Source organism: Lolium perenne, chromosome 5 (assembly GCF_019359855.2).
Source record: "Lolium perenne isolate Kyuss_39 chromosome 5, Kyuss_2.0, whole genome shotgun sequence".
Classification (NCBI taxonomy): Eukaryota; Viridiplantae; Streptophyta; class Magnoliopsida; order Poales; family Poaceae; genus Lolium; species Lolium perenne.
The window spans coordinates 41,217,674-41,232,133 of NC_067248.2; positions in this window are offsets into that span (position 1 = coordinate 41,217,674).

Here is a 14,460-nt window from a genome sequence, read left to right on the forward strand (position 1 = left end):
CTACCAAATTCCTTGCTTCCTTGAAAGTAGGAAGAAGCTCGCCGAGGGCCCAAAAATTGAAGGCGTGCAGAAGTGCATCAAGGCAGATATAGTTCAGAAAGGCTATTCTGGATAGGATCAGTAGACACCCTTCCCACTATTCTCCTTATATAATTCCTATCTCTTACAGATAACAACTTGCACTTAGCCTAACCACTTGCATGCTATATGTTCACATTATCTTCTGTAAGGCTGTACTGGACCAGTGAACTGAATATATTTAATTGTAGTATGACACCATAGTAATCATTGTCCCATAACAATTCAAGAACCATCTAATGAAGGATACAACCAAATTTATCAAACAAACAAGCAAACTATCAGCCTTCACACACCCAATATTATATCACATCAGGAACAAAATAAGTAGTTCATCAATCCAGTTTCATGTTCCAAATACCGTACCACAGTAACCCCACAACCACTGGTCTTTATCCTCATTGCATGAATCAAATTTATTAGCTGACAGTAACCCTGCAGCCACTGGTCTTTAAAAATTAAAATCATTGTATGAATCAAAACCGGCGAAAAAAAGAAGTTGTAGAACAATCGTCTATTACATTAGTTTGTGAATACCTGGTACATGAAAAGAGATTCAAACGTCACCTTAAATTCAGGCCGATTGCAAAGAATGAAAAGGCTACAAATACCTGTACAAGTAAACTGCCCCCTAAATATATGAATGGCAGAGTAATACTTGTGCATCTTCAGCAATTGCTGTAAAAATAATCTAATACACGTGAAGTACATATGGTCTGAAATTACTACTTGACCCAAAAGCTTAGCAATTAGCACGCACAAAACAAGATTTGCTACTACTCCATGCAAACACGGGAGAGGGATAGATGTGATATAAGCAAGCAACAGAGAGCGAAGAGAAATCTAATACAGAGTAAGTGACATAGGCATCCCAAATGGGCCTGCCGAAGATAGTACCCGGGGTTTACTGAAGGCCCACTACCCGAAGAATAAGAAGATTTGGAAGCCCAAGATAGTATTAAGGAAAGCTAGAATTGTAATAGGAAGTCTTATTTGTAATCTTGCGGGATGAGTTAGAAACCTTCCCGGACATTGTAACTCGTACAGCACGAATCCCTCGGCTCCGCCTCCTATATAAGATGGAGTCGAGGGACGCAGAAATCATCGAATCATTGTCTACAAACCCTAGTTTTCATAATCGTCGAGTACTTTTCGGCTGAAACCTTCGAGATCTACTTGCCCTCTACTTCCAACTAAACCCTAGCCTACAATCCATAGGCATTGACAAGTTGATACCTTGTCAATTGGCGCCGTCTGTGGGAACTAGAGGCGTAAGGATCCGATCTCGATGGCACGTTCAAGATCTTCGACATCATCAACTGCAAACAACGCAATGGATCGAGGTAAACAGATCGCTGCTGGTCCTGTCGATTTTGTTCCTCACCCACCCTCCCGTTTGGATGCATATGCGTATCTGGCGGAGCCTATGGAGATGACGTTCGGAAGGTTTCGCTTTCGCGTCGAGAAGGAAGGATCGTATCGTGTCGAAATTCCGATTTCGTCGGGATCATCGGCGGTCGATTCCGATTTTTCAAGCTATACACCGTCAACCGAATCAGGAGAAGAAGAAACTTCGTCGTCGCGCTACATCAACATCAGGGCAAGAGAGAAACTCGCCAAGATCTTCAGCGACATGTCGTTTGAGTCATCTGCGGACTCATATATAAGCGATGGCTCAAGCAGTGTCGACAGTTACGACTTCATCGACAAATCTACTACAGTGGGCAAGGTCTTCACCAATCTCAACAATGGTGTCACCAAACCCAACATAGATCTGAATATAAAATATCATCAGATTTATGCCATTGGAGAGACAAGCAATGATCAAGAGCAAACATCTGAGGCTTTCGACGATCTGGGAAATCCATACGTCGATCCCTCCGATCTACGACGAGGCTTGGGCAATAAATACGTCGGGCCACAGCCGCGACACAGAGTTCAACTCCCACAAGCAGCATGGGATAGAGCCGCGAGAGCTATAGACGGCTCAGAACCAATGGCTACCACAGCCACGCCAGAGGAATTACAAGCATATCAATATAGGCTCGCACGAGCGGCAAGGGAATTGGAAAAGTAGACAGCTGAGTTAAACAGAAGAAAGGAGGCAGCTTTTGCATCCAGCAGGAGAAGAGCAGAGCTAAGTCGACAATCTAGAACTTCGGGTGATAGCCACAGGGAGGCTCGGAACAGAGCGAGATCAAGGTTACAACACATACCCGAAGCAGAAAGAGAGCACCTTGTCCAAAACCTCGACATGTCCTTTATGTCAATAGACACAAGAGGAAACATCATCCCTAAGACACCAGATGCTGGGTATATGGTGACACATGCTTTTATCCTCGCATCTAAACCACCTCCAGGAGATCCAAGGGAAACATTGTACAACATGGCGATAGCAGGAGTTGGAGCCATGGGGACGGCGTTTGTATCAACACGTCCCGAAGGAACAGCAAGGCAAAATAGTCCACGACCTGCGGCAGCAGTAGCAGCAGCTCCTGAAGGACCAAGTGGAGCAAGAGATACGGCAGCACAAGCAAGGGTCGAGAGAGCGCGACAAGGCAGAAGAGAACATCGGCAGTCCCCAGAATTAAACGACGAGGATATGTGCGGTTTGCCGTGTTTCACGAGGAGAGTGCGGAAAACTCGAGTACCTTCGGGATTCAAGTTGCCTGATAATTTCAAAAAATTCGACGGCCTTCAAGATCCAGAAGATTGGCTAGTTGATTATCTCGAGACGATAAAACTCACAGGTGGAACCAGAGCAACAGCTATGCAAAGCATCCAGGTGCATTTGAGTGGAGCCGCACGGTCTTGGATAAAGAAACTCCCTCCAGGATCTACCGACAGTTGGGAAAGCTTCGAGGACGTGTTCGTCAAGAACTTCAGATCCACATGCAAAAAACCTGCGTCGTTAGAGGAATTGAGAGCATGTCGACAAAAGCCAGACGAGCCAATGATAAAATATATCCAAAGGTGGAACATCATCAAAAACTCGGCAGAAAATATATCTGACGAGAGAGCGATAGATACATTTGTCGCGGCAATCAGGCGTGGAGATTTTGTCGAGGACTTGGGAAGGACCAACCCAAAGACAGTATCCGCGTTAATGGAAATAGCAAACAGATGGGCAGATGGAGAAGATGCTGTCCACAACAAACGGCACAGGTCGCCAGAGGAGGACCGTGGTCGAAACTATCAATCGAGGCGACGATTTCCTCGACAATACCCGAACTATGATGCTCCAGGACAAATTTCGGCAGGTTTTCGGGCAAACACAGGAGGAAACAACAGAGATGATTATCAGAGAAGCAATGAGCAGCGAGGCGATAATAGGGACGATTCTCGAAACAACAGGCAAAATAGCGGGCCTAGGTTCCCAAGGCCTTTCGTGCCTCCTGAAGAGATGATGAATGGGCCGTGTCAGATGCATTTTTTCCTCGACAGCAACGGAAAAAGACAGTCAGGACATCTGCAGAAAGATTGTCGCAATTTCCAGGCAATGTTAAGGTGGGCAGAACACGCTAACGCTCGGGCAGCACAGAGAAATCCTCGAGAACCCAGGAGCGAGATTCACTTGCCACCTCCCCCCGCGATTACAGAAGATAATCGACATCAGCTTAGAATAGCGGCAGCACCTCCACCACCACCTTACGTTGATCCTAACTCCAACGGAGCGGTGTCGATGATTCAGAAGGGAAGGCCATCCAATAGAGCTCAGAAAGTAATCTCACGACAGGTGTTTATGGCAGAAAAAATGCCTCCACCAACAGTTGAGTATCTTAATTGGTCAGGGCAAGATATTGGCTTCACCATAGCAGATCATCCGCAGCAAGTTCCTCGACCAGGACAGTCAGCACTTATCTTACCAGCAGTTATTGCGGGATTTGATGTCTCTCGAGTGTTCATAGACGGCGGCAGCAGCTTAAACCTTATGTATGCAGATACATTGAGGAAGATGAACATATCCCTAGCAAACTTGAAGCCAACAGACACGAGGTTCCATGGTATCACACCGGAGAAACCAAGTTATCCATTGGGGAAGATCAATCTCGACGTTCAGTTTGGAACCCGAGAGAATTATAGAATCGAGAGGCTAGAATTTGAAGTTGTGGATTTTCCGTCGCAGTACCACGCTCTGTTGGGACGACCAGCATATGCTAGATTTATGGCGGTGCCACACTATACCTACTTGTTGTGGAGGATGCCTGGACCAAAGGGACCTATCACAGTCAAAGGAAGCTTCGCCTTAGCCGATAAGTGCGATAAGGATTTTCATCGGATATCAGAAACTTTCGGGATGCAAGCTGAGTATTTGGCGTCAAGGAGTATGACTGACTACGACGTGCTGCCAGACGTTGGAAGGCCAAATAAAGAATCAACTTTCAATACCGAGAAAAATTCTAAGGAGGTACAGATTCACCCGACAGACCCGAAAAAGACGACGTCCATTGCAACAAATATGGATCTCGCATAGGAAAGCGTGCTCGTCAAGTTCCTCCGTGAGCACTGGAAAATCTTCGCATGGTGTCCAGCTAACATGCCAGGAGTACCCAGGGAACTTGCCGAGCACCACCTCAACTTGGATCCTCTCGCGAGACCAATCAAACAACCCTTGCGGCGTTTTTCGGAACCAAACCGCAAAGCTATGCTATCAGAAATAGATCGACTCAAGGATGCTGGTTTTATCAAAGAGATATCTACAGAAGCCACATGGGTAGCTAACCCAGTGATGGTGCCGAAGAAACACACGACAGTCCTTCGCATGTGCGTCGACTTTACGTGTCTCAATAAACATTGTCCTAAGGATCACTTTCCCCTCCCAAGGATCGATCAAATCATCGACTCCACGGCAGGATGTGAACGTCTTTCCTTCTTGGATGCATACTCTGGTTATAACCAGATCAGACTGAAAGAAGACGATGAGGCCAAAACAGCGTTCATAACACCTTACGGCGTGTTTTGCTACAGAACAATGCCCTTTGGTCTAAAAAACGCGGGAGCAACATATCAGAGGATGATGCAGAAGTGTTTGGCGACACAGATTGGGAAAAACGTGCAAGTATACATCGACGATGTCGTCATAACGTCAAAAAAGGGGGCAACGCTGATCGAGGATCTCAAGGAAACCTTTGACAACCTCGACAAGTTCTGCCTCAAACTGAACCCGACGAAGTGTTCTTTCGGCATCCCAGCGGGAGAACTTCTGGGGTTTCTAGTTTCAGCAAGAGGAATTGAAGCAAATCCCGACAAAATACAAGCTATCGTAACAATGAGGAAGCCAACAAAGTTGAAAGAAATACAGCTAACTGGGCGAGTCGCAGCTTTGAGCAGGTTCGTCGCCAGGCTGGGAGAAAAAGCGTTACCATTTTATGCTCTGATAAAGCAAGGAGAGAAATTCCAGTGGAACGAAGAGGTCGACAGAGCTTTCGAGGATTTGAAGCGCACAATCTCGACACCACCAATCTTGGTGGCGCCGAAGGAAAAGGAACCTCTCCTACTGTATATTGCAGCCACGCCGCAAGTGGTTAGCACGGTGCTAGTTGTTGAAAGAGAAGAAGAAGGAAAACTCCATGGAGTGCAAAGGCCAGTATATTTCATCAGTGAAGTTTTATCGCCTTCCAAACAGCGGTACCCGCAGTACCAGAAACTAGCATATGGAGTAATTGCAACGGCAAGGAAGTTGCGCCACTATTTTTCGGCACATCCGATAATAGTAGTCAACGAAGCTCCTCTTTCAAATATATTAAACAATCCAGAAGCTACAGGGCGTGTCTCCCTTTGGGGAATAGAACTTTCCCCTCGGGACATCACGTATGAAAAAAGAAAGGCAATCAAGTCGCAAGTTCTGCCAGATTTCATCGCAGAGTGGATGGAGCTACAAAACACGGGACCCCCAGATTTATCGAGAACTTGGACCATGAACTTCGATGGGTCCAAGAGAGAAGAAGGAGCTGGCGCAGGAGTAGTACTTATATCACCTGAAGGCGACAAGTTGAAATATGTCCTTCGGATGACGTTCCCTAACGCATCCAACAATGAAGCAGAATATGAAGCCCTCATACACGGGATGAAGATGGCGAAAGCTTGCGGTGCAACTCGACTAAAAATCTTTGGCGACTCACAATTGGTGGCTCAGCAGGTTATGAACCAATGTGACGCAGTCAACGATAGCATGATGGCATACAAGGAGGTGTACAATGAGCTAGAGAAGCTGTTTGATGGATGCGAGGTAAATCACATCAGTAGATTAAGCAATGATGAAGCCGACGTTCTCGCAAACATCGGGTCGCAGTGCCTGATACGTCTCCGACGTATCGATAATTTCTTATGTTCCATGCCACATTATTGATGTTATCTACATGTTTTATGCACACTTTATGTCATATTCGTGCATTTTCTGGAACTAACCTATTAACAAGATGCCGAAGTGCCAGTTGCTGTTTTCTGCTGTTTTTTGGTTTCAGAAATCCTAGTAAGGAAATATTCTCGGAATTGGACGAAATCAAAGCCCAGGGGCCTATTTTTCCACGAAGCTTCCAGAAGTCCGAAGGAGAGACGAAGAGGGGCCACAAGGGGGCCACACCCTAGGGCGGCGCGGCCCCCCCTTGGCCGCGCGGCCCTGTGGTGTGGGGCCCCCGTGCCGCCTCTTGACCTGCCCTTCCGCCTACAAATAGCCTCCGTGACGAAACCCCCAGTACCGAGAGCCACGATACGGAAAACCTTCCAGAGACGCCGCCAACGCCGATCCCATCTCGGGGGATCCAGGAGATCGCCTCCGGCACCCTGCCGGAGAGGGGAATCATCTCCCGGAGGACTCTACGCCGCCATGGTCGCCTCCGGTGTGATGTGTGAGTAGTCTACCCCTGGACTATGGGTCCATAGCAGTAGCTAGATGGTTGTCTTCTCCCCATTGTGCTATCATTGTCGGATCTTGTGAGCTGCCTAACATGATCAAGTTCATCTATCTGTAATTCTATATGTTGCGTTTGTTGGGATCCGATGAATAGAGAATACTTGTTATGTTGATTATCAAAGTTATATCTACGTGTTATTTATGATCTTGCATGCTTTCCGTTACTAGTAGATGCTCTGGCCAAGTAGATGCTTGTAACTCCAAGAGGGAGTACTTATGCTCGATAGTGGGTTCATGCCTGCATTGACACCGGGACAAGGATGAGAAAGTTCTAAGGTTGTGTTGTGCTGTTGCCACTAGGGATAAAACATTGATGCTATGTCTAAGGATGTAGTTGTTGATTACATTACGCACCATACTTAATGCAATTGTCTGTTACTTTGCAACTTAATACTGGAGGGGGTTCGGATGATAACCTGAAGGTGGACTTTTTAGGCATAGATGCAGTTGGATGGCGGTCTATGTACTTTGTCGTAATGCCCAATTAAATCTCACTATACTCATCATGATATGTATGTGCATTGTCATGCTCTCTTTATTTGTCAATTGCCCAACTGTAATTTGTTCACCCAACATGCTGTTTGTCTTATGGGAGAGACACCTCTAGTGAACTGTGGACCCCGGTCCAATTCTCTTTACTGAAATACAATCTACTGCAATACTGTTTTACTGTTTTCTGCAAACAATCATCTTCCACACAATACGGTTAATCCTTTGTTACAGCAAGCCGGTGAGATTGACAACCTCACTGTTTCGTTGGGGCAAAGTACTTTGGTTGTGTTGTGCAGGTTCCACGTTGGCGCCGGAATCCCTGGTGTTGCGCCGCACTACATCCCGCCGCCATCAACCTTCAACGTGCTTCTTGGCTCCTCCTGGTTCGATAAACCTTGGTTTCTTTCTGAGGGAAAACTTGCTGCTGTGCGCATCATACCTTCCTCTTGGGGTTCCCAACGAACGTGTGAGTTACACGCCATCAAGCTAGATTTCTGGCGCCGTTGCCGGGGAGATCAAGACACGCTGCAAGGGGAGTCTCCACTTCTCAATCTCTTTACTTTGTTTTTGTCTTGCTTAGTTTTATTTACTACTTTGTTTGCTGCACTAAATCAAAATACAAAAAAATTAGTTGCTAGTTTTACTTTACTTGTTATCTTGTTTGCTATATCAAAAACACAAAAAAATTAGTTACTTGCATTTACTTTATCTAGTTTGCTTTATTTACTGTTGCTAAAATGGCCAACGCTGAAAATACTAAGTTGTGTGACTTCACAACCAAAAATAATAATGATTTCTTATGCACACCTATTGCTCCACCTGCTACTACAGCAGAATTCTTTGAAATTAAACCTGCTTTACTGAATCTTGTTATGCGAGAGCAATTTTCTGGTGTTAGTTCTGATGATGCTGCTGCCCATCTTAATAATTTTGTTGAACTATGTGAAATGCAAAAATATAAAGATGTAGATGGTGATATTATTAAACTAAAATTGTTCCCTTTCTCATTAAGAGGAAGAGCTAAAGATTGGTTGCTATCTCTGCCTAAGAATAGTATTGATTCATGGACTAAATGCAAGGATGCTTTTATTGGTAGATATTATCCCCCTGCTAAAATTATATCTTTGAGGAGTAGCATAATGAATTTTAAACAATTAGATACTGAACATGTTGCTCAAGCTTGGGAAAGAATGAAATCTTTGGTTAAAAATTGCCCAACCCATGGACTGACTACTTGGATGATCATCCAAACCTTCTATGCAGGACTAAATTTTTCTTCGCGGAATTTATTGGATTCAGCTACTGGAGGTACCTTTATGTCCATCACTCTTGGTGAAGCAACAAAGCTTCTTGATAATATGATGATCAACTACTCTGAATGGCACACGGAAAGAGCTCCACAAGGTAAGAAGGTAAATTCTGTCGAAGAAACCTCTTCCTTGAGTGATAAGATAGATGCTATTATGTCTATGCTTGTGAATGATAGGACTAATATTGATCCTAATAATGTTCCGTTAGCTTCATTGGTTGCACAAGAAGAACATGTTGATGTAAACTTCATTAAAAATAATAATTTCAACAACAATGCTTACCGGAACAATTCTAGTAACAACTATAGGCCATATCCTTATAATAATGGCAACGGCTATCGTAATTCTTATGGGAATTCTTACAACAATAATAGGAATTCACCCCCTGGACTTGAAGCCATGCTTAAAGAATTTATTAGTACACAAACTGCTTTTAACAAATCTGTTGAAGAAAAGCTTGGGAAAATTGATATACTTGCTTCTAAAGTCGATAGTCTTGCTGCTGATGTTGATCTTTTGAAATCAAAAGTTTTGCCTAATGAGAATCATCATAATAAAATTACTACTACAGCAAATGCCATTCAAGTTAGAATTAATGAGAATATAAGATTAATGGCTGAACTGCGTGCTAGGTGGGATAGAGAAGAAAATGAAAAACTAGCTAAAGAGAAGAATGTAGCTAAAGTTTGGACTATTACCACCACTAGTAATGCTAATGCTACACATGTTGCTGCACCTCCTACTATTAATAATAAAAGAATTGGTGTTAGCAATGTTTCCACTTCTAATGCAAAGCGCGAAAAATTGCCTGAAACTGCTAAAACTGCTGAAACTGCCTGTGATAAAGCTGCTGAAATTTTTTCCAACATTGGGGATGATGATCCCATTGCTTTAGATTATAATGGTTTGAATTTTGATGATTGCCACATCTCTGAAGTTATAAAGTTCTTGCAAAAACTTGCTAAAAGTCCTAATGCTAGTGCTATAAATTTGGCCTTTACACATCATATTACAAATGCTCTCATAAAAGCTAGAGAAGAGAAACTAGACCGTGAAGCCTCTATTCCTAAAAAGCTAGAGGATGGTTGGGAGCCCATCATTAAGATGAAGGTTAAAGATTTTGATTGTAATGCTTTATGTGATCTTGGTGCAAGTATTTCTGTTATGCCTAAGAAAATTTATAATATGCTTGACTTGCCACCGCTGCAAAATTGTTATTTGGATGTTAATCTTGCTGATCATTCTACAAAGAAACCTTTGGGTAAGGTTGATAATGTTCGTATTACCGTTAACAATAACCTTGTTCCCGTTGATTTTGTTGTCTTGGATATTGAATGCAATGCATCTTGTCCCATTATATTGGGAAGACCTTTTCTTCGAACTGTTGGTGCTATCATTGATATGAAGGAAGGTAATATAAAATATCAATTTCCTCTCAAGAAAGGTATGGAACACTTCCCTAGAAAGAGAATGAAGTACCCTTTTGATTCTATTATGAGAACAAATTATGATGTTGACACTTCGTCTCTTGATAATACTTGATACACACTTTCTGCGCCTAGCTGAAAGGCGTTAAAGAAAAGCGCTTATGGGAGACAACCCATGTTTTTACCTACAGTACTTTGCTTTTATTTTGTGTCTTGGAAGTTGTTTACTACTGTAGCAACCTCTCCTTATCTTAGTTTTGTGTTTTGTTGTGCCAAGTTAAGCCGTTGATAGAAAAGTAAGTACTAGATTTGGATTACTGCACAGTTCCAGATTTCTTTGCTGTCATGAATCTGGGTCCACCTCCCTGTAGGTAGCTCAGACAATTAAGCCAATTTACGTGCATGATCCTAAGATATGTACGCAACTTTCATTCAATTTGAGCATTTTAATTTGAGCAAGTCTGGTGCCATTTTAAAATTCGTCAATACGAACTGTTCTGTTTTGACAGATTCTACCTTTTATTTCGCATTGCCTCTTTTGCTATGTTGGATGAATTTCTTTGATCCACTAATGTCCAGTAGCATTATGCAATGTCCAGAAGTGTTAAGAATGATTGTGTCACCTCTGAATATGTCAATTTATATTGTGCACTAACCCTCTAATGAGTTGTTTCGAGTTTGGTGTGGAGGAAGTTTTCAAGGATCGAGAGAGGAGTATGATGCAACATTATCAAGGAGAGTGAAAGCTCTAAGCTTGGGGATGCCCCTGTGGTTCACCCCTGCATATATTAAGAAGACTCAAGCGTCTAAGCTTGGGGATGCCCAAGGCATCCCCTTCTTCATCGACAACATTATAAGGTTCCTCCCCTGAAACTATATTTTTATTCCATCACATCTTATGTGCTTTTTCTTGGAGCGTCGGTTTGTTTTTGTTTTTGTTTCGTTTGAATAAAATGGATCCTAGCATTCACTTTATGGGAGAGAGACACGCTCCGCTGTAGCATATGGACAAGTATGTCCTTGGTTTCTACTCATAGTATTCATGGCGAAGTTTCTCCTTCGTTAAATTGTTATATGGTTGGAATTGGAAAATGATACATGTAGTAATTGCTATAAATGTTTTGGGTAATGTGATACTTGGCAATTGTTGTGCTCATGTTTAAGCTCTTGCATCATATGCTTTGCACCCATTAATGAAGAAATACATAGAGCATGCTAAAATTTGGTTTGCATATTTGGTTTCTCTAAGGTCTAGATAATTTCTAGTATTGAGTTTGAACAACAAGGAAGACAGTGTAGAGTCTTATAATGTTTTCAATATGTCTTTTATGTGAGTTTTGTTGCACCGGTTCATCCTTGTGTTTGTTTCAAATAAGCCTTGCTAGCCTAAACCTTGTATCGAGAGGGAATACTTCTCATGCATCCAAAATACTTGAGCCAACCACTATGCCATTTGTGTCCACCATACCTACCCACTACATGGTATTTTCCGCCATTCCAAAGTATATTGCTTGAGTGCTACCTTTAAAATTCCATCATTCACCTTTGCAATATATAGCTCATGGGACAAATAGCTTAAAAACTATTGTGGTATTGAATATGTAATTATGCACTTTATCTCTTATTAAGTTGCTTGTTGTGCGATAACCATGTTTACTGGGGACACCATCAACTTTTCATTGTTGAATTTCATGTGAGTTGCTATGCATGTTCGTCTTGTCTGAAGTAAGGGCGATCTACACTGAGTTGAATGGTTTGAGCATGCATATTGTTAGAGAAGAACATTGGGCCGCTAACTAAAGCCATGATCCATGGTGGAAGTTTCAGTTTTGGACAAACATCCTCAAATCTCTAATGAGAAAAGAATTAATTGTTGTTGAATGCTTAAAGCATTAAAAGAGGAGTCCATTATCTATTGTCTATGTTGTCCCGGTATGGATGTCTAAGTTGAGAATAATCAAAAGCGAGAAATCCAAATGCGAGCTTTCTCCTTAGACCTTTGTACAGGCGGCATAGAGGTACCCCTTTGTGATACTTGGTTAAAGCATATGTATTGCGGTGATAATCCAGGTAGTCCAAGCTAATTAGGACAAGGTGCGGGCACTATTGGTACACTATGCATGAGGCTTGCAACTTATAAGATATAATTTACATGATGCATATGCTTTATTACTACCATTGACAAAATTGTTTCATGTTTTCAAAATCAAAGCTCTAGCACAAATATAGCAATCGATGCTTTTCCTCTATGAAGGACCATTCTTTTACTTTCAATGTTGAGTCAGTTCACCTATTTCTCTCCACCTCAAGAAGCAAACACTTGTGTGAACTGTGCATTGATTCCTACATACTTGCTTATTGCACTTATTATATTACTCTATGTTGACAATATCCATGAGATATACATGTTATAAGTTGAAAGCAACCGCTGAAACTTAATCTTCTTTTGTGTTGCTTCAATGCCTTTACTTTGAATTATTGCTTTATGAGTTAACTCTTATGCAAGACTTAATTGATGCTTGTCTTGAAGTGCTATTCATGAAAAGTCTTTGCTTTATGATTCACTTGTTTACTCATGTCATATACATTGTTTTGATCGCTGCATTCACTACATATGCTTTACAAATAGTATGATCAAGATTATGATGGCATGTCACTCCAGAAATTATCTGTGTTATTGTTTTACCTGCTCGGGACGAGCAAAACTAAGCTTGGGGATGCTGATACGTCTCCGACGTATCGATAATTTCTTATGTTCCATGCCACATTATTGATGTTATCTACATGTTTTATGCACACTTTATGTCATATTCGTGCATTTTCTGGAACTAACCTATTAACAAGATGCTGAAGTGCCGATTCTTTGTTTTCTGCTGTTTTTGGTTTCAGAAATCCTAGTAAGGAAATATTCTCGGAATTGGACGAAATCAAAGCCCAGGGGCCTATTTTTCCACGAAGCTTCCAGAAGTCCGAAGGAGAGACGAAGAGGGGCCACGAGGGGGCCACACCCTAGGGCGGCGCGCCCCCCCCCCCTTGGCCGCGCGGCCCTGTGGTGTGGGGCCCTCGTGCCGCCTCTTGACCTGCCCTTCCGCCTACAAATAGCCTCCGTGACGAAACCCCGCACCGAGAGCCACGATACGGAAAACCTTCCAGAGACGCCGCCAACGCCGATCCCATCTCGGGGGATCCAGAGATCGCCTCCGGCACCACTGCCGGAGAGGGGAATCATCTCCCGGAGGACTCTACGCCGCCATGGTCGCCTCCGGTGTGATGTGTGAGTAGTCTACCCCTGGACTATGGGTCCATAGCAGTAGCTAGATGGTTGTCTTCTCCCCATTGTGCTATCATTGTCGGATCTTGTGAGCTGCCTAACATGATCAAGTTCATCTATCTGTAATTCTATATGTTGCGTTTGTTGGGATCCGATGAATAGAGAATACTTGTTATGTTGATTATCAAAGTTATATCTACGTGTTATTTATGATCTTGCATGCTTTCCGTTACTAGTAGATGCTCTGGCCAAGTAGATGCTTGTAACTCCAAGAGGGAGTACTTATGCTCGATAGTGGGTTCATGCCTGCATTGACACAGGACGATGTGAGAAAGTTCTAAGGTTGTGTTGTGCTGTTGCCACTAGGGATAAAACATTGATGCTATGTCTAAGGATGTAGTTGTTGATTACATTACGCACCATACTTAATGCAATTGTCTGTTGCTTTGCAACTTAATACTGGAGGGGGTTCGGATGATAACCTGAAGGTGGACTTTTTAGGCATAGATGCAGTTGGATGGCGGTCTATGTACTTTGTCGTAATGCCCAATTAAATCTCACTATACTCATCATGATATGTATGTGCATTGTCATGCTCTCTTTATTTGTCAATTGCCCAACTGTAATTTGTTCACCCAACATGCTGTTTGTCTTATGGGAGAGACACCTCTAGTGAACTGTGGACCCCGGTCCAATTCTCTTTACTGAAATACAATCTACTGCAATACTGTTTTACTGTTTTCTGCAAACAATCATCTTCCACACAATACGGTTAATCCTTTGTTACAGCAAGCCGGTGAGATTGACAACCTCACTGTTTCGTTGGGGCAAAGTACTTTGGTTGTGTTGTGCAGGTTCCACGTTGGCGCCGGAATCCCTGGTGTTGCGCCGCACTACATCCCGCCGCCATCAACCTTCAACATGATTCTTGGCTCCTCCTGGTTCGATAAACCTTGGTTTCTTTCTGAG